Source organism: Meriones unguiculatus, chromosome 8 (assembly GCF_030254825.1).
Source record: "Meriones unguiculatus strain TT.TT164.6M chromosome 8, Bangor_MerUng_6.1, whole genome shotgun sequence".
NCBI lineage: Eukaryota > Metazoa > Chordata > Mammalia > Rodentia > Muridae > Meriones > Meriones unguiculatus.
Window position 1 is genome coordinate 28,948,507 of NC_083356.1, and position 24,322 is coordinate 28,972,828.

Consider the following 24,322-nt stretch of genomic DNA (forward strand, 5'->3'; position numbering starts at 1 on the left):
ATGGAACCCCAGTTGTACATGGGTGTTGCTTATTCTGTGCTTCCGGAGTGAAGATAAAATGTGACCAGCTGCAGAAACTGCTCCTCCCCATGATTTCCCTTCCAGGGTAAAGTACCAGTGAACTCTGAGCCAAAACAAACGCTTTCATCTTTTGTTATTCTTCCAAGATCAGACGAGATCCGGCACGTTCAGGGTGATATGGCCATGGACGTCGTTGTTCTTATCAAGTTAGTTTTGTCACAGGAAGAGACAAACAGGAAGAGACACTGATGCGAACGTCATCTGCCTTTGAATTTCCCTCTAAATCCCTGCTTCTTTCTGGCTGTGTTTAGTGGTGTTTTTCTTTGTTTCTGTACTCAGAAATGGAATTAGGATGTACACTGGCACACATTTCTTTGTGTTTATCATATTTTCCCCAGCTTCCTGAATCTGTAGGTTTGTGTTTTTTGCCAAGTTTTTGAAGTGTGAATCCATTGTTTACTAAATATTTCTTCAGTTTTATTCTGCTTCTCTCCAACTGACACTTGAATGACGCACATGATAGGTTTTGTAATTGTTCAATGGGTCCCTGAGACTTTTCAATTGACTTATGCTTTATTTTCTCTGCATTGTTCAGAGTGTGTGAAATCCATTGATTTCTCCCCAAGGACACAAATTTTACCTTCTCACCTCCATCTATTTTAAACCCTATTCCACATTTTTTATCTTCTTACATTATATTTTTTTAATCTAATAATTTCTATTTCAAGTTTTGGAAAAATTTTGTGTATCTTTGTGGAGATTTTGTATTTTTAAAATTATCATCAGTCATTTTTTTTTCTCAAAATAGTACCTACTTGTTACTCTATTTGAATTTTATTTTCCAATATTGAATGTTTCAATTCTAAAAAAAAATATATATTTCCATGGATGGTTTTGTTTGTTTGTTTTGGATTTTCATTTCAAATAATGTTGTTCTGGAATTACAATGTGACAATAATTGCATGGTGACTTGTATATACTTAAGTTATATGCTTGCATATACTTCATAGTTAAAGTTGGTCCTTTCTGGTTTATGAAATACACCTAATAACAACACTAAAAAAGCAAAAAGATTCATTTGATTGTGGGTGGTTGTTTTTGATGAAAAGATTTTTCAAGGCTTAAAAAGAAAAAAGAGGGCCTTCAAAACCTGGTTAACATGGTGGTTATTTCTGTTTCATTTGTTTCATAACTTTTGTTCCTGTTTCATGTATTAATATTTCAGCTAAGAATGTTCATGTTCAGAACTATTCATCTATACATGTTTTGGTCTTTTAATCATTATGCAATATGTCCTCATTATGCTTTGTAAGCATGTTTACTCTAAATTATACTATATCTAGTATTAATCTTCTCATTTATTTAGATAAATATCATGTGCTGTATATTTTCTCCATTTAAATTTTAACTGCTATTAGGTTGAATGTGTTTCTTTTTAAAAATTTTTAATTTTTTAAATCATTTAATATATTGTGGTAGCTTTTTTCTTTTTTTAATATTTTCTTATTTTTAAATAATTTTATACATTCACTTGTATCCCAGCTGTTGTCCTCTCCCTCTTTCCCTCCCAATCCTCCCCTCCTTCCCTCAACTCCTCCCTGCCCCCTTCTGAGTCCACTGAGAGGGGATATGCTCCTCTCCTTCCATCTGGTCCTAGCTTATCAGGTATCTTCAGGATGGTTGCAATGTCCTTATCTGTGGCCTAGCAAGGCTGCTCTTCCCTCAGGGGAGAGGGGAAGCTCATGAGTTCATGTAAAAAACAATTCCTGTCCCCCTTATTAGGGAACCCACTTGGATACTGAGCTACCATGGGCTATGTCTGAGCAGGGGTTGTAGGTTATATCTATGCGTGGTCCTTGGTTGGATAAACAGTCTCATAGAAGACCCCTGTGCTCAGATATATTTGGACCTTGTGGGGCTCCCTGTCCCCTCTAGGATATACTAATTCCTCCTTCATTCATATGGTTCCCTACACTCTGCCGAAACAGAAAGAACATTACCAAACTCATTCTATGAAGCCATAGTCACCTTAATGCCTAAACCACTCAAAGATCCAACAACAACAACAAAAAAAGAGAACGTCAGACCGATCTTTCTTATGAACATTGATGCAAAGATACTCAATAAAATACTTGCAAACTGAATCCAAGAACACATAAAAGATATCATCCACCATGATCAAGTAGGCTTCCATCCAGGAGTGCAAGGATGGTTCAATATATGAAAATCCATCAATGTAATCCACCACATTAATAAACAGAAGGAGAAAAACCACATGGTCATCTCCTTAGAAGCCAAAAAAGCATTTGACAAAATCCAACACCCATTCATGTTTAAAGTCTTAGAGAGATCAGGGATACAAGGAACATACCTAAACATAGTAAAGGAAATATACAGCAAGCCTATAGCCAACATCAAACTCAACTGAGAGAAACTTCAATCAATCCCACTGAAATCAGGGACAAGGCAAGGCTGCCCATTGTCTCCATATCTCTTCAACATAGTACTTGAAGTCCTAGCTAGAGCAATAAGACAAGTAAGGGAGATCAAGGGAATACAAATCGGAAAGGAAGAAGTCAAAGTTTCACTATTCGCAGATGATATGATAGTATACCTAAGTGACACCAAAAACTCAACCAGAGAACTCCTTCAGCTGATGAACACCTTCAGCAAAGTAGCTGGATACAAAATTAACTCTAAAAAATCAGAAGCCCTTCTGTATACCCAAAACAAAAGGGCCAAGAAAGAAATCAGGGAAACAACACACTTCACAATAGCTAACATAAAATACCTTGGGGTGACTCTAACCAAGCAGGTGAAAGACCTGTTTGAAAAAAAACTTCAAGTCTCTGAAGAAAGAAATCGAAGAATATATCAGAAGATGGAAAAATCTCCCGTGATCATAGATCAGTAGGATTAACATAGTGAAAATGGCCATCCTGCCAAAAGCAATCTACAGATTGAATGCAATTCCCATCAAAATATCAACTCAGTTCTTTACAGAACTTGAAAGAAAAATTCTCAACTTCATATGGAGAAACGAAAAACCCAGAATTTCTAAAACAACAACAGATCCTCTGGAGGTATCTCCATCACTAATCTCAAGTTGTACTACAGAGAAATAATAATAAAAACTGCTTGGTACTGGCATAGAAAAGGAAAGGTGGATCAGTGGAACCGAATAGAAGACCCAGAATTAAACCCACACACCTATGAATACTTGATTTTTGACAAAGAAGCCAAAACCATTCAATGGAAAAAAGACAGCATCTTTAACAAATGGTGCTGGTCCAACTGGATGTCTACATGCAGAAAAATGAAAATAGATCTGTATTTATCACCCTGCACAAAACTAAAGTCCAAGTGGATCAAAGACCTCAACATAAAACCAGATACTCTAAATCCTTTAGAAGAAAAAGTGGGGAAGACCCTAGAACTCATTGGCACAGGAAACAACTTCCTGAACAGAACACCAACAGCACAGGCACTAAGAGAAAAAAAATCAATAAACAGGACCTCATGAAACTGAAAATCTTCTGTAAAGCAAAAGGCACTGTTGTTAGAACAAAATGACAGCCTACAGACTGGGAAAAGATCTTCACCAACCCTATATCTGACAGAGGGCTGATATCCGGAATATATAAAGAACTAAAGAAGGTAAAAGGCAATAAATCGAGTAACCCAATTAAAAAATGGGGTATGGAGCTAAATAGAGAATTCTCTGTAGAAGAATATAGAATGGCAGAGAAACACATAAGATGTTCAACATCCTTAGCCATCAAAGAGATGCAAATCAAAATCACCCTGAGATTTCACCTTACACCCATCATAATGCCTAAGATAAAAAACTCAAGAGATAACGCATGCTGGAGAGGCTGTGGAGAAAGGGGAACCCTCCTCCATTGCTGGTGGGAATGTCATCTGGTACAACCACTTTGGAAATCAATCTGGTACTTTCTCAGACAATTAGGAATAATGCTACCTCAAGATCCAGCTATACCACTCTTAGCCATATATTCAAAAGATGTCCAAGTACACAACAAGGACATTTGCTCAACCATGTTTGTAGCAGCTTTATTTGTAATAGCCAGAACCTGGAAACAACCCCGATGTCCATCAATGGAGGAATAGATACAGAAATTGTGGTACTTTTACACAATAGAATACTACTGAGCAATCAAAAGCAATGAAATCATGCATTTTGTAGGAAAAAGGTGGGATGTAGAAAAGATCATCCTTAATGAGGTATCCTAGGATCAGGAAGACACACATGGTATATCCTCACTTATATAGACCTATAAGATAGGATAAACATACTAAAATATGTACACCCAAAGAAGATATACAAGAAAGAGGTCCAGGAGTAAGATGATCAAACCTCATCTAGAAAGACAAAGGGGATGGACATTGGAAATAGGAGAAAACAATTAGCAGGACAGGAACCTACCACAGAAGTCACCTGAAAGATTCTACCTAGCAGTGCATCAAAGCAGATGCTGAGACCCATAAAATTTTTTTATTTATTAAAATTTATTCATTTTGTATTCCAGCTGTAGCTCCTCTCTCTCCCCCTCCCAATCCCACTTTCCCTCCCTTTTCTCCTCCCAAGGCTCTTCCCCAGTCCACTATTAGGGGAGGTCTTCCTCCACTTAAATCTGACCTTAGCCTATCAGTTCTCATCAGGATTGGCTGCATTATCTTCCTCTGTGGCCTGGTAAGCCTGCCCCTCCCCCCAAGTGGTAGGTGATCAAAGAGCCAGCCACTGAGTTCATGCCAGAGACAAGGCCTGTTCCCATTACTAGGGAGCACACTTGGAGACTTTGGTGCCATGGGCTACATCGGTGCAGGGGTTCTAGGTTATCGCCATGCATGGTCCTTAGTTGAAGTATCAGTCTCAAAAAAGACCCCTCTGCCCAGATTTTTTGTTTCTGTTGCTCTTGTGGAGCTCCTGTCCCCTCCAGGTCTTTCTATCTCCCCTTTCTTGCATAAGATTTCCTGCACTCTGCCCAAAGCTTGGTGTAAGTCTCAGCATCTGCTTTAATACCCTTCTGGGTAGAGTATTTCAGAGGCCTTCTGTTGTAGGCTCCTGTCTTGTTCTCTGTTTTCTCCATCTTCCGAGGTCTATCCTGTTTGCCTTTCTAAATGAGGATTGAACATCTTACTTAGGGTCCTCCTTCTTGCTTAGCTTCTTTAGGTGTACAGATTTTAGTATGTTTATCCCATATTATATGTCTAATATACACCTACAGGTGAGTATATACCATGTGTGTCTTTCTGCTTCTGGGATACCTCACTCAGGATGATCTTTTCTAGTTTGCACCATTTGCCTGCGAGGTTTTTTTTTTAATTGCTCAGTAATATTCCATTTTGTAATTAACACAATTTCTATATCCATTCCTCAATTGAGGGACAGCTGGATTTTTTTTTCCAGATTCTGGCTATTACAAATAAAGCTGATACAAACATGGTTGAGCAAATGTCCTTGTGTATACGTGAACATATTTAGGATAGATGCCTAGGTGGATCAAAGATCTTAACATAAAACTAGACACATTAAACCTGTTAGAAGAAAAAGTGGGGATAAGCCTTGAACTCATTGGACCAGGAGAAAACTTCCTGAACAGAACACCAACAGCACAGGCTCTGAGATCAACAATCAATAAATGGGACCTGATGAAACTGAAAAGTTTCTTGTAAAGCAAAAGACACTGTCATCAGAACAAAACGCCAGCCTACAGATTGGGAAAGGATCTTCACCAACCCTATATCTGACAGAGGGCTAATATCCAGGGCATATAAAGAACTCAAGAAGTTAAACAGCAACAAATCAAGCAATCCAATTAAAAAATGGAGTACAGATTTGTGGGGAGGAGCCAAGATGGCGGCGCTGGGAGAGCACTGTGTCTGAGAAGCAGGACAGCACTCTCCATGCAGCGACCAGGAGACTGAACTCTGAGCCCTAAAACTGCAGCGATCGTGTTTCCCAGGTGAGGGGAGGCTCCCACTGTATGGGAATCGATTGGGTCCACTCTCAGGCTGCCCAGCCAGAACCCAGAAGAAATCCCAGGTAACACGGGCTTTGGGTCTCCGAACTGGAACCACAAGCCTGTAGGTCCTGATCACTTTCCCAGGCTGATCGGAGGGCACAAGGGTGCCAGAGACTGGGAGTCCCAGTTGCAAGAAAACCCTACTGGGAAGCAAACTTGCAAGTCTGATAACGGGTCACCCAGTCTTTCCCTGGAAGGTCTTGCAGACCGCGGGTACCCGCCGCCGTCCTCACAGCTGAGCTCCTGCCGCGCAGAGAGCTGCTGCTCGTGCCCAGCTCACTGGTACAGACGATCTGCTTGCTCCAGTGCAAAAGAGATTGGGAATCCCTGTCCAGAGAGGGCCCCACAGGCAAGGAAGAAACAATGCTGCTGGGGTCACCAAGGCGTTGCCTGGGGAAAGTCTAGCAGAAAGCAGATCGCAGATCACAAACAGGTGAGTACGCCCAGCCATCACAAACCTGGGCCCAAGCAGGGAGCACAGCGGTATTGGGAACCCAGCTCCTGCAGGTTAGCAGGCAGGCACAGCTCCACCAGCCCAGAGGCCTGCTTTGTACCAACTACTCCTTACAGACAGAACTGTGGGCCCCAAGACACCAGAGTCTTAGAGACACTGTCTGGAGAAACCCTCACAAGGAACAAGGAACAAAGCAAAGAGAATGGACTTAGGCAGCCCAGTATATCCCCAGAAAAGGTCCCACAGACTGGCCCAACCCAGGGAACTGCTGTGCCCCAGATAGCCTGCTGTTACCAGGAGAGCAGTACTCACCCGCCACAGATAACCTCTTGGGTTCTGGGACACAGAGCCCTAACCTGAGACCTACAAAAGACCGGGAACCCTGAGATCAACCCCCAGATACTGCTCCAAGGGGCAACCAGTTATCCCTACCAAAACCGACCAAACCACAGGACACACAGGTTACAGCAGCTGATCACTAAATTTACAGCAAGAAACCCAGAAGGAGGGCAGCTGTCTCCAGGACTTCTCCCAGTAAGAGGAGAGCCCTATTGACTAAACAGGACCACAGCTACCACCCAGGTCTCTATGCCTGAGGTGAGCTGTAGCAACTCCTGAAAAACACCGGCCATCCAGTGACTATACCCAAAAAGCTGAGAAGGCTTCCTTCAGGAAAAACCATCTTCCTGACAAAGGGATTCTCTCCACTACAGGAGTCAAGGAACAACCAGAAACTAACTTCAAACACCTAAAATAGCCCAATGGGTAGAGGACAGCGTAAAAGTTCAACCAACAAAAGCCAGAACAATATAGCATCTCCAAAACCCAGTTATCCAGGAGCAAATATCCCTAGACACCCCAGCATAACTGAAATTCAAGGAGATGACCTAACATCTATGCTCATGAAGAAGATAACAGAGGAAACAAATAAAATACAAAAAGAAATAGAGGAAGCTGCAGCCAAACAGTTTGTGACCTTTAGAGAGGAAATGCTTAAATCACTGAATGAAATAAAAGAAACAGTGGATTGCTCAAACAAACAGCTGAAGGAATTGACGGAAAAACATGAAAATACAGTCAGACAGGTGAAGGAAAACAACAAAATAGCTCAAGACCTGAAGATAGAATTGGAAAAATAAAAAAAAGAAAAAACACACAAATGGAAGAAATGGTGGAGAGAAAGAACTTAGGGAAGAAAGCAGGAACTACAGAGGTTAGCATAACCAGTAGGCTACAAGAAATGGAAGAAAGAATCTCAGGTGTGGAAGATAAAATGGAAGAAATAGATGTATCAGTCAAAGAAAATGTTAAATCTAAAAAATTCCTGACACAGACCGTCCAAGAAATTCAAGACAACATAAAAAGACAAAACCTAAGAATAATAGAAATAGAGGAAAAAGAACATTCCCTGCACCAAGGCTCAGAAAATATTTTCAACAAAATCATTGAAGAAAATTTCCCCAACTTAAAGGAGAGGCCAATAAGAATACAAGAGGCCTATAGAACACCCAATAAATTAGACCAGAAAAGAAAATCCTTCCGCCACATAATAATCAAAACAGTAAGTATACAGAACAAAGAAAAAATACTAAAAGCTGCAAGAGAAAAAGGCCAAGTAACATATAATGGCAAACCCATTAGAATCACACCTGACTTTTCAACAGAGACTATGAAAGCCAAAAGGGCCTGGACGGATATCATGCAGACCCTAAGAGAACACAGATGTCAGCCCAGGCTACTATACCCTGCAAAACTCTCAGTCCTCATAGACAGAGAAAACAAGATATTCAATGACAAAAACAAATTTCAACAATACCTACAAACAAATCCAGCATTACAGAAGACACTAGAAGGGAAAATACAACCCAAGAAAACTAGCTACTTTCAAGAAAACACAGGAAATAAATAATCCCACTACAGTAAAATAAAAAGCAACCAAGCACACAACCATATGACCACAGCCAACATCAAATTCAAAGGATCTAACAGCCACTGGTCATTAATCTCTCTCAATATCAATGGACTTAATTCTCCAATAAAAAGACACGACTAACAGAATGGATGCATAAACAAAACCCAGCAATCTGTTGTATACAAGAAACACACCTAAGTCACAAAGATAGACATTACCTGAGGGTAAAGGGATGGAAGGCAGCTTTCCAAGCAAATGGATGCAAGAAGCAAGCAGGAGTAGCCATTCTATTATCTGATAAAATAGACTTTCAACCAAAATTAATAAAAGAGATGGGGAAGGACACTTCATAATCATCAAGGAAAAATTCCACCAAGAAGACATCACAATCCTGAACATCTATGCCCCAAATACAAGGGCACCCACATTTGTGAAAGAAACATTGATAAAACTTAAACCACACATAGGTCCCCACACACTAATAGTGGGAGACTTCAACACCCCACTCTCAAAAAAGACAGGTCAACTAAACAGAAATTAAACAAAGAAACAATATCTCTAATAGAGGTCATGAATCAAATGGACCTAACAGACATTTACAGAACCTTACACCCAAACACAAAAGAATTTACCTTCTTCTCAGCACCTCATGGAACCTTCTCCAAAATAGACCATGTAGTTGGTCACAAAGCAAGCCTCCACAGATACAAGAAGATTGAAATAATCCCTTGTATCCTGTCTGATCACCATGGAATAAAGCTGGACCTTAATAACAACAGAAATAGCAAAAAGCCTACACACACATGGAAACTGAACAACTTGCTACTAAAAGACATCTGGGTCAGGGAAGAAATAAAGAAAGAAATTAAAATCTTCCTAGAACTCAATGAAAATGAAGACACAACATACCCGAACTTGTGGAACACAATGAAGGCAGTGCTAAGAGGAAAGTTCATAGCACTAAGTGCCTTCAAGAAGAAATTTGAGACAGCGCATTCAAGCAACTTAATGGCTCAGTTACAAACCCTAGAAAAAGAAGAAGCAGACACACCAAAAAGGAGTAGACGGCTGGAAATAATCAAACTCAGGGCTGAAATCAATCAATTAGAAACAAATAAAACAATTCAAAGAATCAATGAAACCAAGAGCTGGTTCTTTGAGAAAATCAACAAGATCGACAAACCCTTAGCCAAGCTAACTAAAAGGCAGAGAGACACCACCCAAATCAACAAAATCAGAAATGAAAAGGGGGACATAACTACAGACACTGAGGAAATCCAAACAATCATTAGGACTTACTTCAAAAGTCTATATACCACAAAATTCGAAAAGCTAAACGAAATGGACAGTTTTCTTGATCGATTTAACTTACAAAAGCTGAATCAGGACCAGGTAAATCAATTAAATAGACCTATATCCCCCCCCCAAAAAAAATAGAAGTGGTCATCAAAAGTCTCCCAACCAAAAAGAGCCCAGGACCAGATGGCTTCAGCACAGAATTCTACCAGACCTTCAAAGAAGAGCTAACACCAATTCTCTTCAAACTATTCCACAAAATCGAAACAGAAGGAACATTACCAAACTCATTCTATGAAGCCACAGTTACCTTGGTACCTAAACCCCACAAAGACTCCACAAAGAAAGAGAACTTCAGGGCAATCTCCCTTATGAACATTGATGCAAAAATACTCGCAAACCAAATACAAGAACACATCAAAGATATCATCCACCATGACCAAGTAGGCTTCATCCCAGGTATGCAGGGGTGGTTCAATATACGGAAATCCATCAATGTGATCCATCATATTAACAAGCTGAAAGAAAAAAAACCACATGATAATCTCCCTAGATGCTGAGAAAGCATTTGACAAAATCCAACATCCATTCATGTTTAAAGTATTGGAGAAATCAGGGATACAAGGCACATATCTAAACATAGTAAAGGCAATATACAGCAAACCTATAGCCAACATCAAACTGAATGGAGAGAAACTTAAAGCAATCCCACTGAAATCCGGGACAAGATAAGGCTGCCCACTCTCTCCATATCTCTTCAACATAGTTCTGGAAGTCCTTGCTAGGGCAATAAGACAGTTGAAGGAGATCAAGGGGATACAAATTGGAAAGGAAGAAGTTAAATTATCACTATTTGCAGATGATATGATAGTATACGTGAGTGACCCCAAAAACTGTACCAGGGAACTCCTACAGCTGATAAACATCTTCAGCAAAGTGGCTGCATACAAAATTAACTCAAAAAAATCGGTAGCCCTCCTGTATACAAAAGACAAAAGGGCTGAGAAAGAAATTAGGGAAACAACACCCTTCACAATAGCTACAAATGACATAAGGTGCCTTGGAGTAACCCTAACCAAGGAAGTCAAAGACTTGTATGAAAAAAATTTCAAATCTCTGAAGAAAGAATTAGAAGAAGATATCAGAAGATGGAAAGATCTCCCATGCTCATGGCTTGGCAGGTTTAACATAGTAAAAATGGCCATCTTACCAAAAGCAATCTACAGATTCAATGCAATTCCCATCAAATTACCAATACAATTCTTTACCGACCTGGAAAGAAAAATTCTCAACTTCATATGGAATAACAAGAAACCCAGAATTGCTAAAACAATCCTCTACAATAAAAGATCTTCTGGAGGTATCTCTATCCCTGATCTTACGTTGTACTATAGAGCAACAGTTTTAAAAACTGCATGGTACTGGCATAGAAACAGAATGGTGGATCAATGGAACCGAACAGAGGACCCAGAAATAAACCCACACACTTATGGACACCTGATCTTTGACAAAGGCGCCAAAACCATACAATGGAAAAAAGATAGCATCTTCAACAAATGGTGCTGGTCCAACTGGATGTCTACATGTAGAAAAATAAAAATAGATCCATACTTATCACCCTGCACAAAACTGAAGTCCAAGTGGATCAAAGACCTCAACATAAAACCAGACACATTAAATTGGATAGAAAAAAAGTTGGGAATACCCTAGAACTCATTGGTACAGGAGAAAACTTCCTGAACAGAACACCAACAGCACAGGCTCTAAGAGCAACAATCAATAAATGTGACCTCATGAAACTGAAAAGCTTCTGCAAAGCAAAGGAGACTTTCATCAAAACAAAGCCACTGCCTACAGAATGGGAAAGAATCTTCACCAACCCTTTATCTAACAGAGGACTCATATCCAGTATATATAAAGAACTAAAGAAGCTGCAAAGCAGCAAACCAAGTAATCCACTTAAAAAATGGGGAATAGAGCTAAACAGAGAATTCTCTGTAGAGGAATACCGAATGGCAGAGAAGCACTTAAAGAAATGCTCAACCTCATTAGCCATTAGGGAAATGCAAATCAAAACAACCCTGAGATTTCACCTTACACCCATGAGAATGGCCAAGATCAAAAACTCAAGTGACAACACATGCTGGAAAGGTTGTGGAGAAAGGGGAACCCTTCTCCACTGCTGGTGGGAATGTAAACTTGTTCAACCACTCTGGAAATCAACCTGGCACTTTCTCAGACAATTAGGAATAGTGCTTCTCCAAGATCCAGCCATACCACTCCTAGGCATATATCCAAAAGAGGCTCAAGCACACGAAAAGGACATTTGCTCAACCATGTTTGTAGCAGCTTTATTTGTAATAGCCAGAAGCTGGAAACAACCCAGATGCCCCTCAACTGAAGAATGGATGCAGAAATTGTGGTACATCTACACAATGGAATATTACTCAGCAATGAAAAATAAGGAACTCATGAAATTTGCAGGTAAATGGTGGGACCTGGAAAGGATCATCCTGAGTGAGTTGTCCCAGAAGCAAAAAGACACACATGGTATATACTCACTCATATAGACATACAACATAGGACAAAGCCACTAAAATCTGTGCATCTAAAGAAACTAAGCAAGAGAGAGGACCCTAACTAAAATGTCCAATCCCCATCCGGAAAGGCAAAGAGGATGGACATCAGAAGAAGAAGAAATCAGGAAACAACCTAGGAACCTGCTACAGAGGGCTTCTGAAAGCCAGAAGTAGAAAACAGGAAACAAACTAGGAACCTACCACAGAGGGCCTCTGAAAGCCTCTGCCCTGTAGACTATCAAAGCAGATGGTGAGCCTGATGGCCAACTGTTGGGCAGAGTGAATGGAATTTTATGTACGAAGTGGGAAATAATAAGAGCTGGAAAGGACAAGGTCTCCACAAGGAGAGCAACATAACAAGAAAATTTGAACACAGGGAACTTCCCAGAGACTCATGTTCCAACCAAGTACCAGGCATGGAGATAACCTAGAACCCCTGCACAGATGTAGCCCAGGGCAGTTCAGTGTCCAAGTGGGTTACATAGTAATGGGAAGAGGGACTGCCTCTGACATAATCTGATTGGCCTGCTCTTTGACCACCTCCCCCTGAGGGGGGAGCAGCCTTACCAGGCCACAGTAGAGGACAATTCAGCCACTTTTGATGAGAACTGATAGACTAATATCAGAAAGGAGAGGAGAACCTCTCCTATCAGTGGACTTGGGGAGGGGCATGCATGCAGAAAGGGGAGGAAGGTTGGGATTGGGAGGGGAGGAGGGAGGGGCTTATGGGGGATACAAAATGAATAAAGTGTAATTAATTAATAAATAAAAACAACACAAAAATATCATTTGTGAATGTGCATGAGAATATGCCCCGTTTTCATATCAGGGCTTCATTAACGTTATAAACAACAACAACAACAACAAAATGGAGTACAGAGCTAAACAGAGAATTCTCAATAGAGTAACATTGAATGGCAGAGAAACACTTAAAGAAATGCTCAATGTCCTTAGTCATCAGGAAAATGGAAATCAAAACAATCCTGAGATTTTAACTTACACCCACCAGAATGGCTAAGATCAAAAACTCAAGAGACACCACATGCTGGAGAGGATATGGAGAAAGGGGTACCCTCCTCCACTGCTGGTGGGAATATAAACTTGTACAACCACTTTGGAAATCAACCTGGTACTTTCTCAGACAATTAGGAATAGTGCTACCTCAAGATCCAGCTATACCACTCCTAGGCATATATCCAAATGATGCTTAAGTATAGAAGGACATTTGCTCAACCATGTTTGTAGCAGCTTTATTTGTAATAACCAGAGAAGCTGGAAACAACCCAGATGTCCTCAGTTAAGGAATATATACAGAAATTGTGGTACACTTATAGAATGGAATACTACTTGGGCAATTAAAAAATAAGGAAATAATGAAATTCTCAGGTAAATGGTGGGACCTAGAAAAGATCATCATGATTGAGATGATCTGCATTCTAGATCAGAAAGACACATATGGTATACACTCATTTATAAGTGGAACATTATATATATATATATATATATATATATATATATAATATAGCATAATCATGCTAAAATCTGTATACCTAAGGAAGCTAATCAAGAAGGAGGACCCTAAGTAAGATGCTCAATCTTCATTCAGAAAGGCAAACAAGACAGACCTAGAAAGAGGGAGAAAACAGGGAACAGGATAGGAGCCTATTGTAGAGGGCCTCTGAAAGACTACCCAGCAGGGTATCAAAACATATGCTGAGACCCATAGCCAAACTTTGGGCAGAGTGCAGGGAATCTTATGCAAGAAGGGGGGGATTGAAAACCTGGATGGGACAGGAGCTCTACAAGAAGAGCAACAGAACGAAAAAATCTGGGCAGAGGGGTCTTTTTTGAGACTGATACTCCAAACAAGGACCATGCATGTAGATAACCTAGAACTCCTGAACAGAAGTAGCCCATGGTAGCTCAGTGTCCAAGAGGGTTCTCCAATAATAGGAACAGGGACCACCTCTGACATGAACTCAGTGGCTGGTTCTTTGATCACCTCCCCCTGATGGGGGAGCAGCCTTATCAGTCCACAGAGGAAGATAAAGAAGCCAGTCCTGATGAGACCTGATAGGCTAGGGTCAGATGGAAGGGGAGGAGAACCTCCCCTATCATTGGACTGGGAGAGGGACATAAGAGAAGAAGAGGGCGGGAGAGTGAGGTTGGAGAGGTTGGGAAAGGGGGATACAGCTGGGATACAAAGGGAATAAATTGTAATTAACAAAAATAAAATAAAAAATTAAAAAATAAAAGCTAAACAGTATTCTCAACAGAGGAATATCGAATGGCAGAGAAACACTTAAAGAATGTTCAATGTCCTTAGACATCAGGGAAATGCAAATCAAAATGACCCTGAGAGTTCACCTTACACAGGTCAGAATGGCTAAGATCAAAAACTCAAGTGACAACACATGCTGGAGAGGATGGGGAGAAAGGGGAACCCTCCTCCATTGATGGTGGAATGTAAACTTGTACAACGACTTTTGAAATCAATCTGTCACAATTTGTTCTTACATTGTACTTCATATAGTCTGATTTGTTTGGTTATTATGTACCTCACATGTATTTAAGTACTAGAACTTTATACCACTCCCATATCCATGTGCAATTATTGTGTGTTGATAATGAATTGTTTTCTCTTTCTACATGAAAGCATTAGAGATTTTTTACAAAATGGGATAAGGGTCCTAAGAAGAAAATGCTGCTGTGCAGGAGACAGAGATGGTCCATGAACTTCTCAGGGTTTGGTCCACTCTCACATTAGTCTGGAACTCACTTTCAACAGCAAATCTCAACAGAAACAACTTTAATGTTCTTTGCATCTGAAATTTTTGATCTAAATGCCGTGCAACTCATTTGGCAGCGAATCTCTCTGTTTTAAAACCGGACAGAGATATTTTTTTATCTTATTTTTCTTTAGTTTATATCTTCGTTCTACAAATGAGATCAAGTTCTGGACCTGTGTTCATACTGCTTCAGCAACCCAAGTGCTGTGTTTACAGATGTGTGTCACCACATCCTGGAAATACAAATGTTTTAACGTGAAAATGACAGAATCCAATTAAGTTCTATTCTCAGTGTTCCCAGAAAATGTAAGCTTCAGAGTATCCTGTAGGCAGAAGTGGTTGTTCTGATGTCATTGTGTATGGGAAGATCCATCTACTCCTTTGTAAATCCTTTGTCCATTCACCCACTGTATCCAGGAAATGCTGTTTATCTATGTGGATACAGAATCTTCTAAGCACAAGTCCCGTTAGCAATGTATAAAGTTATCAACACAATTTGAGAAAAATGTTTTAAATTTACTTAACTTAAATACCATAATTCAGAGATAGGTTTTCCTGACTATCTCACAACATCTGTGAAAGAAAACAATAAAGGGAATGTTGGATGGCAATTTTAGGTTTATTCAAATTAGGTCCATGTATGCCATCAAGAGCCTAATGGATGGCCTTCCGTTTGGTTCTTTCTGACTTAACATATTTCAGGGAATGAGCATGCCCTCTGTACAGCTACTGTTTGTAAGAATATATGCTAATGTGTGGGGGATAATAATGATCAACACACCTTAATTAGCACTTACTTAATAGTAACACATTAGCCACTTTTCTGGCTTCAGAACCCAAAGCTTTTGTGAGCTAAGAGCCTGAGGCTAATTAGGCACTTCCGCTTTTACGGATGATGCAGGACTCCTTCAGACTCCATCTATTGTGTGCAGCTGAGTCAGCCACGGTCTGCCGGCACTCTGCCGTCTAGGATGGCACTCAGCTCTTACAACTCCCGATCATTTGTAAAGGATAAAAATGTCATTTCTCTTCTGGTAGCTTCAGCATCATTCACCCACTTGAAAGTGTGATAAAAATGTACAGAGCTAGCTTTAAGATTTATGTCAGATTATCTTTTTCTGCAAGGCTGTGGCAAAACATGTGGATAAGACAGAAAGACATTCATAGTTCTAAATGGTGTCGTTGGCACCATTTCCTTTTGAGCTTTCGATGTGCCCACTGCCCAAGGCAACATCTGAGTTATTCTGAGGCCAGATAATGACCTGTGTTTCAACTGAAAGCCCACGTGTTCTATGTCTTACTCTCTGATGTTGCCATGCTTGTACCATGTTTTTCTGCACACTGTGAGACTGACTTTGGGTATTCTCCATTCATTAAATAGCAGTAGAAAGCATGGTCATTTCTCTAGAATTTGTGGAGATACCGTCCATCGCCATCATTTCATGATCCCTCCCAATCACGCAGCACTGGACTCGCCACTCTCAGAGCACAGCATTTTAACCTTATTTCTCTATAAACCACCTTTTTATTCATTTTAACATGCCCATTTATGATGACACATTCATTCCATCTCACACAATGAAAATACCAAGGATCTACCTCATTCCAAAGACAGACATGTGACTACAGTTGGTGTAAGAGATGTTTCCCTCTTCAGTGGTCTATACAAAAGAAACACAGTGTGTTCTCCTGCCTGGCTTTCAACCTCTGTACTTTGAATAATTAAGGAATATTCACATATTTGGAACTCTTTAGGAAACACAAATTCTCTCACGCCAATCTCCTGCCTCTCCTGCCACAAATCTGTCTGTCTGTCACCTTTACAATTTTCTTGTGCTGGCACATGCTATCTGCTTCTTATTTCCACTCCTGTTTCCTCTGCTTCTTCATCAGTGCCTTAATCTTTGACAACCTGTGCAGAATACAAAGACTTCACCAAAAGCAGAAAATCATCACCTGAAGTTGACTTGGGATGCTCAGTTTCTGATGTGACTGTCATATCACAGAACTCAGAAAGCTGAAAGCCAGTGCTCATGCTTGAATCTCTCTGCTGTGTTCATTCTCCTCTCTGTGATGTAGCCTAAAGTTCATAATTCTGCAGAATATGCCTTTCACTGTACTCCTCAACTCTATCCACACAATCTAGAGGAGCAGGATCTGTGTAGCCAGCCTTTTTGCTAATTGACCTTCACTTTTGTAGTCTTACTTTTCCTGTTGTACACCACACCCGAATTCTCACTGCCTTACCCAGTTGTGATAACTTACCTTTAGACATCCATTCTATTGGCTATGATTTTACTAAAGGAAAGTAGTTTCCTTTATACAGAACCAGGTGATTAGGATTTTATCATTTCTTAAGCATTATCTAACATATATAAAACGCAAACTCCTGTTAAGTTGGCAATCACAGCACTTGCAGCTGAGCGTTAGAATTTGGGATCCAGTCCTTCCAGAGTTGGAGGTTGGTGTTACTTACATAAGCACACTGCTTTGAGAGCATTGTCTGTAAACATCTAAACCATTCAGAAGGAGGCCATGCCGTAGCAGTACATGCTGCTTGTTATTCCTGTGACCTGCCTTCTCCTCCAGAAAGCCTTTGCCAGATTATCTCCAGCACTTACCTCACTTCAGGTGTTTTCCAAGTAAGTCTTGGGAGATAAGCCTGCAGGCTTTCTTGGAAAGAACCCTTCCTGTTCTTTCTCCACATTGTGGATGTGTGTGGATCCTCAGTGTGATGTTTGAGTACTTGAACTCAGGAAAGTCGGCTTGGGGTTGTTTTAACTTGTAGTTAACTTCTATGTCTAGCAGAGGAGTGTAATGTGGTATTTAAGTTGCGGAGAGAAAAATGAAGCTCATAGACGCCCATAAGGTGGCGCTGCATGCCCATAATCACAGGGAACAGGATTCTGTGGCGAGGAACCTAGCTGTATGTACAGCAAGGCAGGCAGTTCTGGAAGAAGTTGCTAGTGAGACAGTTTGGGTTGTACATTGAGACCTCATTCTTGTCTGCATGACATCATTCTTTTCTGGGCAAGGAGAAACTAGTCTTTGGAATTTATATGCATCAATGATTTCTGATACAAAATTATTTTTAAAATCAAGTATTCTTCACAGAATTCATGGCATCCTATGCACTTACAAAATATGATTTGGTTATTTAATGTATAAATCCCCACAGTAACTTCACAAAACACACTTTTGCTGCTTTTATAATGAGAAAATGAAGGATTCATGTGGTTTATTTTCTGAACAGAGCTGTGACGTTCTTAAGGCTGTAGAATCTAGATGGAACTATTGTTCGCATGTTGAGCCTGTATTTTTGTTCACTCCTGTACAACGCTAGCTAAAGTCTAGTGCCTACTTTTCCTTGAACTGGCAATACAACTTTAGAAGGGATGATCACCCATACTGGTCTGTGGATGCCCCTCCCACCAAAATAAGCCCCGTTCCTAAGGGGATTAGATGATACAACCACACATCCTGAGCTGGTAGTGCGGCTGTTAGCACGTGGCCTTTATTATATAGAAATCACTGCTTTGTGCTCAAAATATTCCCCTGTGGCAATGACAGAGATGCCTTGCCTCTCTAGTGGATCTGTTCGTTGCAGTGCAGGTTCTCTATAGTCAGTAGCAGAGGAGGGCTCAGAGGCCTGTGTGTGTCCTGGTCTCTATTTCTCATCAGTTGGCTCTATGTCCTGAGACAAAGCAATCACCTCTTCATCGTCCGACTTGTTGGTTTCTGAGATAACTTAGGGTACTAGGAAATTTTATTTTCCTAGGCATAACCACACTATTTTTTTTGTCTTAAAAATATAAGTTGTCTTTTATGGATACCTCATGACAGTGATTCTGGCAGTTTTATACTCCTTTCATTTTGTCCACATAAGTTTCATGCAGCACTTCAGTGCATCCTGTCTGCGTGTGGAGGCAGCTATCACTATCTCATGAACAAGTTGAATTAATGCATGCCAATCCCCAGAAAAAATATATGTAAATCTTATTGTGAGGGAAAATACTACTGTATGCCAACTGCTTTGATCTAAGATGTGGAGATACAGTGACCATTGAAAATACCAATAGATCTCTGATCCCGTTCCCCTAAGTGGCCTGTCTTGTCTGGCCTCAATAGGAGTGTGACTTAATGTACCAGGGCAGGTTGGTATCCATGGGGGAGGCTCCCCCTTTTCTTAGGAAATAAAAGAATGGAGGAGGGGTGTTTGATGGTGGTGACTGGGAGGAGAAGGGTAGGGGCCTGCAATCAAGATGCAAAGTGTATAAAAAAATATTTTTTTAAAGAAAATATATATAGGGGTAAAACCTCTAATGTCTCCCTTTATGGTGCTTAAACATTGATCCACCTGCTATAAAGCCAAGTGTGCATGGCCACATTCCCACACTCCATGGCACTGAGGCTCAAGAGCCACTGTCGATGGCACTGAAAGACGGAAAGTTTATTTCTGCTGCTGCACTCTACAGAAATCACAAGCTTGCTCTTGCTCCCTGACAGTGAAGCCCAGAAGCCCTTGCCCTATCTTCCTGTCCATACAGGCTGCTCTCCATGTCACAGACCTATGTTAGCACAGTCTTCTGCTTCCCCAAGGGCTCCAAGTTGCTCTCAATGATTCTGAGGCCCAAGAACTCACTCTCATCTTACCCAAGAGCCCCGAATGACTCTAATGATTCTGAGCCTCAAAGGTGCTTGTTTCCTATCTTACTGTGAATCTCATGAGGTCACTTTCCTTGGTTCCCTATAGGAATCGTCCACCCACATCCCACTCTGCTTCTTGTCTAGGGATGAGTATTCTTATACATTGAACCATCACTTTGTACTAAAATATATATAAATAAAAAATGTTACAGAGTTTATCCTCTGCCAAGCATCCTACATGTCACACACACCATCCATATTGAGGTAGTTCCCTCAACTGCTTTAATTATCTCTCTACATTGGATTGTTGGATTTATATTTGCTGCTTCAACAGGTCACACTTAGTAGATTAAAAGAACATGGCATAGTATCTCGACACCATACCAGATGTTTGGCATGGTCTTCTGAATCCAAAGTCATAGTGTGAGGCAAAATGTAGACTTTTCTGCAGGCTCTCGATTAATCAAGGAGCTTTGCCTTTTCCATGTCAGAAGTGTCCCTCATAATTGGTTCATCTTTTTATTTTTCATCTTTTTTTATTCCTGTCAAAGACAGCACCCCTGTATCTCTTCTTGTGCTTGTGAGGGCTCTAAGCTTTTAACGCTCCACGTGACTCAAAAGGGTCCATATTTATTCTCCCATATACTCATGCTAATTTTAGTTCATTAATATTAGCTACCTTGTGTTAAACAAAGCTACCGGTTCAAGCTCATAATGTCCAAAGATAAAGATAGCAACACCCATTGAAAACCACAATTTACCTATTGCATGGTATCAATTGTGACTTTGACATTTTCTTATGTACAATGAATGAAACAGAGTTCTCAGTTGGTATAGCTAAGTAATCAGAGCAACATACATACATATTTTTTTAGTAGTCATTAGAATTATTTTTGTGTGTATGGGTGTTTTGCCTGTATGTGCATCTGTGTGTATGTGTGCCTGGTGCACTTAAAAGGTCAGAAGAGGGCATCAGATCCTGAGATAAAGGTGTTGCAGATGACTGTGAGCCAACATGTGGTGGCCAGGGAATTGAACCAGTGTCCTCTGGAAAAACAGCCAGTGATTTTAACTGGTAACCTAGCTCTCTAGACTTAATATGCAAGGAGATATTATTATGACCTTTGTCTGTGTTGGTTATGAATTGTGATGCTATTTATTAGTGCCCTAGCTTTTGTGAACAGGAGCAAATCTCACATGGCAAGAGCCAGAGTCTATGGCAAGCACATTTGGAGCAAAGTTATCAAGATGATGAGACATTTGTCAGATGCCTTGTCATTTGCAGAAATTTTGTGCTTCCAGGTCCGCAGGCAAACAGGAAATAGGTATTGACAAGGAATGTTTAGTTAAGTATGGGAAGAAACTTGAAGATATTTGGCTAGCCTAGAATGACAGGCTCTCACATATTCATTTTGTGAATACGTAAGTACATTAAATACAAATTGGAGAATGAAATGAGAGATAGAATTATAATCTAAGTTATTGGGACTGGAGTGATGACTCAATAGTTATGAGCATCTGCTTCACTTCCAAAGAACCCAAGTTTGGTCCGCAGTATCAACCTATAATAACTCACAACCACCTGTAATTTCAGCTTCCAGGGATCTGATGAACTCTTCTGGCTTCCACAGGCACATACACGGATGCACATACACACAACAGACACACTGTCACAGACACAGTCTGCACCATCAAAAATATCAATGCATTATTCTTGCAATTATTTAAACAATAGTTATTTACTGAGTATTGGCATAAAATGTAGAATTGTCGGAAATTATGACTATAAAGAAGAATAGATATGTTTTCTATTCTCAAGATGCTACAGTGTATCATGGAAGAAATATTGGTAAAGTCCATCAGCATTCTCTAAAGCACAATTTCAGTTATATTGTCGATAGGTAGAGTGTAGTGAACCACAGAGATCCATGATTATCTTCAAAGTCTTGGAAAAAGGGTGCTCAGGAGGCACACACAGAATGCTGGTTCACTAGTAATGTGAATAACTTTAAGTTAATTTCTAACATATTTGGCACACCCAGTGTTTTCATCAGAAGTTACGCATAATTAATTGAAAGCAACCCCATCTTTGAAAACAAGTTTGGTAGGTTTCTAAGCTGTGGCCAAGCATGACTCCTGAGTACACTTCCCTCTCTAAAAGGTGACACCCTTTTAGGAGTGTTGGCACACCCCAGATGGTACTGATGAGCGCAGTTCTTCTGCAAACTCAGTGACTCATTTTCTGTTTTAAACTTAGAATCTCATGGTAATTCAGTTTGAGCCTTGCAGCTAAAGGAAAAAGAAATTAAGTGCAAAAATGTACTTACTCCTTTCTACCTCTATCCTTTCTCTGGAAATGGAGATTTTCATTTCCAGGGAAGGAAAAGTGAGTTCCCAGGAAAATGAGCACCACAGAAGTGGAGACTCGGAACAAGCAGTATCTGTAAGAGCATCACAGTGTATTTAGTTAGTGTAGGAAAATATGAAAACCTGCTAAGAAAACATAAGCTAAAGTTTAACCATCCAATAGTGTTCAACAGAGCATCACAGATACAGGGAACAGAAACTGCCCCTAGAGATGAGGTTGTAGGTAAGGGTGCACCAACTTTGCCTTCATAGGCTTACTTTGTTGTATATTCATAAAGAAGCAAAAGGCAGAAAAATTGTATGAAGCATAGTTAATGTTCAGAACAAGGTGGGGAAACAAAAACTGTGGTGTCTACCACTAAGACAATACAAGAAAGACTTGTAAGCCAAAGAAGGTAATGATTATTTTACCAATGGCATAATGTAAAAATGTTTCAAGCTTGAGATGAGCTTTGAACTAGGAGTGGCTATAATCTCTGAGTTGGAAACAAGAGTCTGAACTACCTGAGAGTCTGTTTCCAAAATATCTTAGAAAATTAATTTTTTACACATTTTTTTTATTTCATATCATGTATTTATTAAATGAGCATTTTGTTTTTAATGCTTATATTTTATAAATTGCATGATTTGTGTGACTCAAATACATCCAAAGAAAGTTTGTACATGATGTAAATTTTTTTTTTCAATGCAGTTTATTCAGGAACCTTGAACAATCATCTGACCCTGGGGAAAGCCAGCCTGTGGTATATATGCAAGATTAGAGTCTCACAACAGCGTAATGCAGCCATGACCATTCAGGCCTTTACAGCCATTGAAGCAGGACAGTCTCCCCAAGCATGGTTGGCTACCATAAAAAGCTAAAATGTTACGCTCAAGATGCGAGGCTAAGCACTGCACTCAGGGTCAGCCGCTTTCAACCCAGAGAAGAGCATGTCTGATTGCATGCGGGTTGATGCCCCAGGTCCCGCCTCTGAGAAAAAGGTATCAGACGGGTCTGATGCTCTTTGGGTGGATGACACCTAAATGAACATCTGTACAAAGTCCCAATTTATTTCTAATTTCAGAGATCAGACCTCTACTCTTGCCTGATGTGTCTAAAACAAAAAGGGGGAACTGTAGAGAGCTGCGTAATGCCACACCTTAAAGATGGAGCTGGTTTCCGCCTTCCACCTTCCCGATGGTGAGTGCTCTCTGTCACAAACAACTCCACATTTGGCTAAGGCCGAGGATCTGGCTTGCTTCCATGTATGTGGACTTATCTGCATTGCCCACGTGGCATGCCGGGGTTGGCTACCCAGAGGCTATTTAAGCTGTAGAAAATTAATTTTAAGGATGATTCAATATTGAGAATTTGTGAGATAGAGTTGTAGATACAAAAGTAGACATATGGGTTAAAGACATGGCTCAGAAGTTCCGAGGTGCTGGCTGCTCTTCCAAAGGTCCTGAGTTCAATTCCCAGCAGCCACATGGTGGCTCGCAACCATCTATAATGAGATCTGGTGTCCCTCTTCTGGTGTGCAGGTGTACACGCAGGCAAAACACTGCATATATAATAAATAAATCTTAAAAAAAATAAAATAAAAAAGCGAGGAAATCTAGAGATTCAACCATATCCCAGTATTAATCAAGAAGAAACAAGGGCTTTAGTCAGGAGGACTGGAAAACTCAGAAATAGATTTGATTTTTGACAAAAATTGAAATTCTTTCCTAGACTCTTAGATTTCTTATGCTAGAAAAATCACTACTGAAATAGACATCACAACATAAAGTGATGAAAATTGCAAGTTTCCTACAATTTGTGGCCCTATTTTATTAACACCATTATTTATTTTAAATATAGATGAAGAGAGAAGGCATCTGTTAATGGCTGCTTATGCACCTGCCAATGCAATAAGCAGCACTTCATGTGGGATTTTCATCATGGGACTTCTTTCCAATTTTCAAAATTCGTAACTTTAGTCTCTGAGGAGAGAAATTTCACTCTTAAGGTGACACAGCAAATTGGGGATATGAGATTTGAATGGGGTGTAATTCATCCAAAGTCAACATCCTTCCCGGTGTCTCACTTAACAGTGGGGGGAAACTTTCTCCATCTCTACACTATCAGCTTCGACACACCCAGTGCTCTAGGTATGTTTTTTAGTGCAGTGATATATCTTGATGACCAAAAACAGCTTGGCAAGAAGAAGGGTTATTCCAGCTTACAGTTC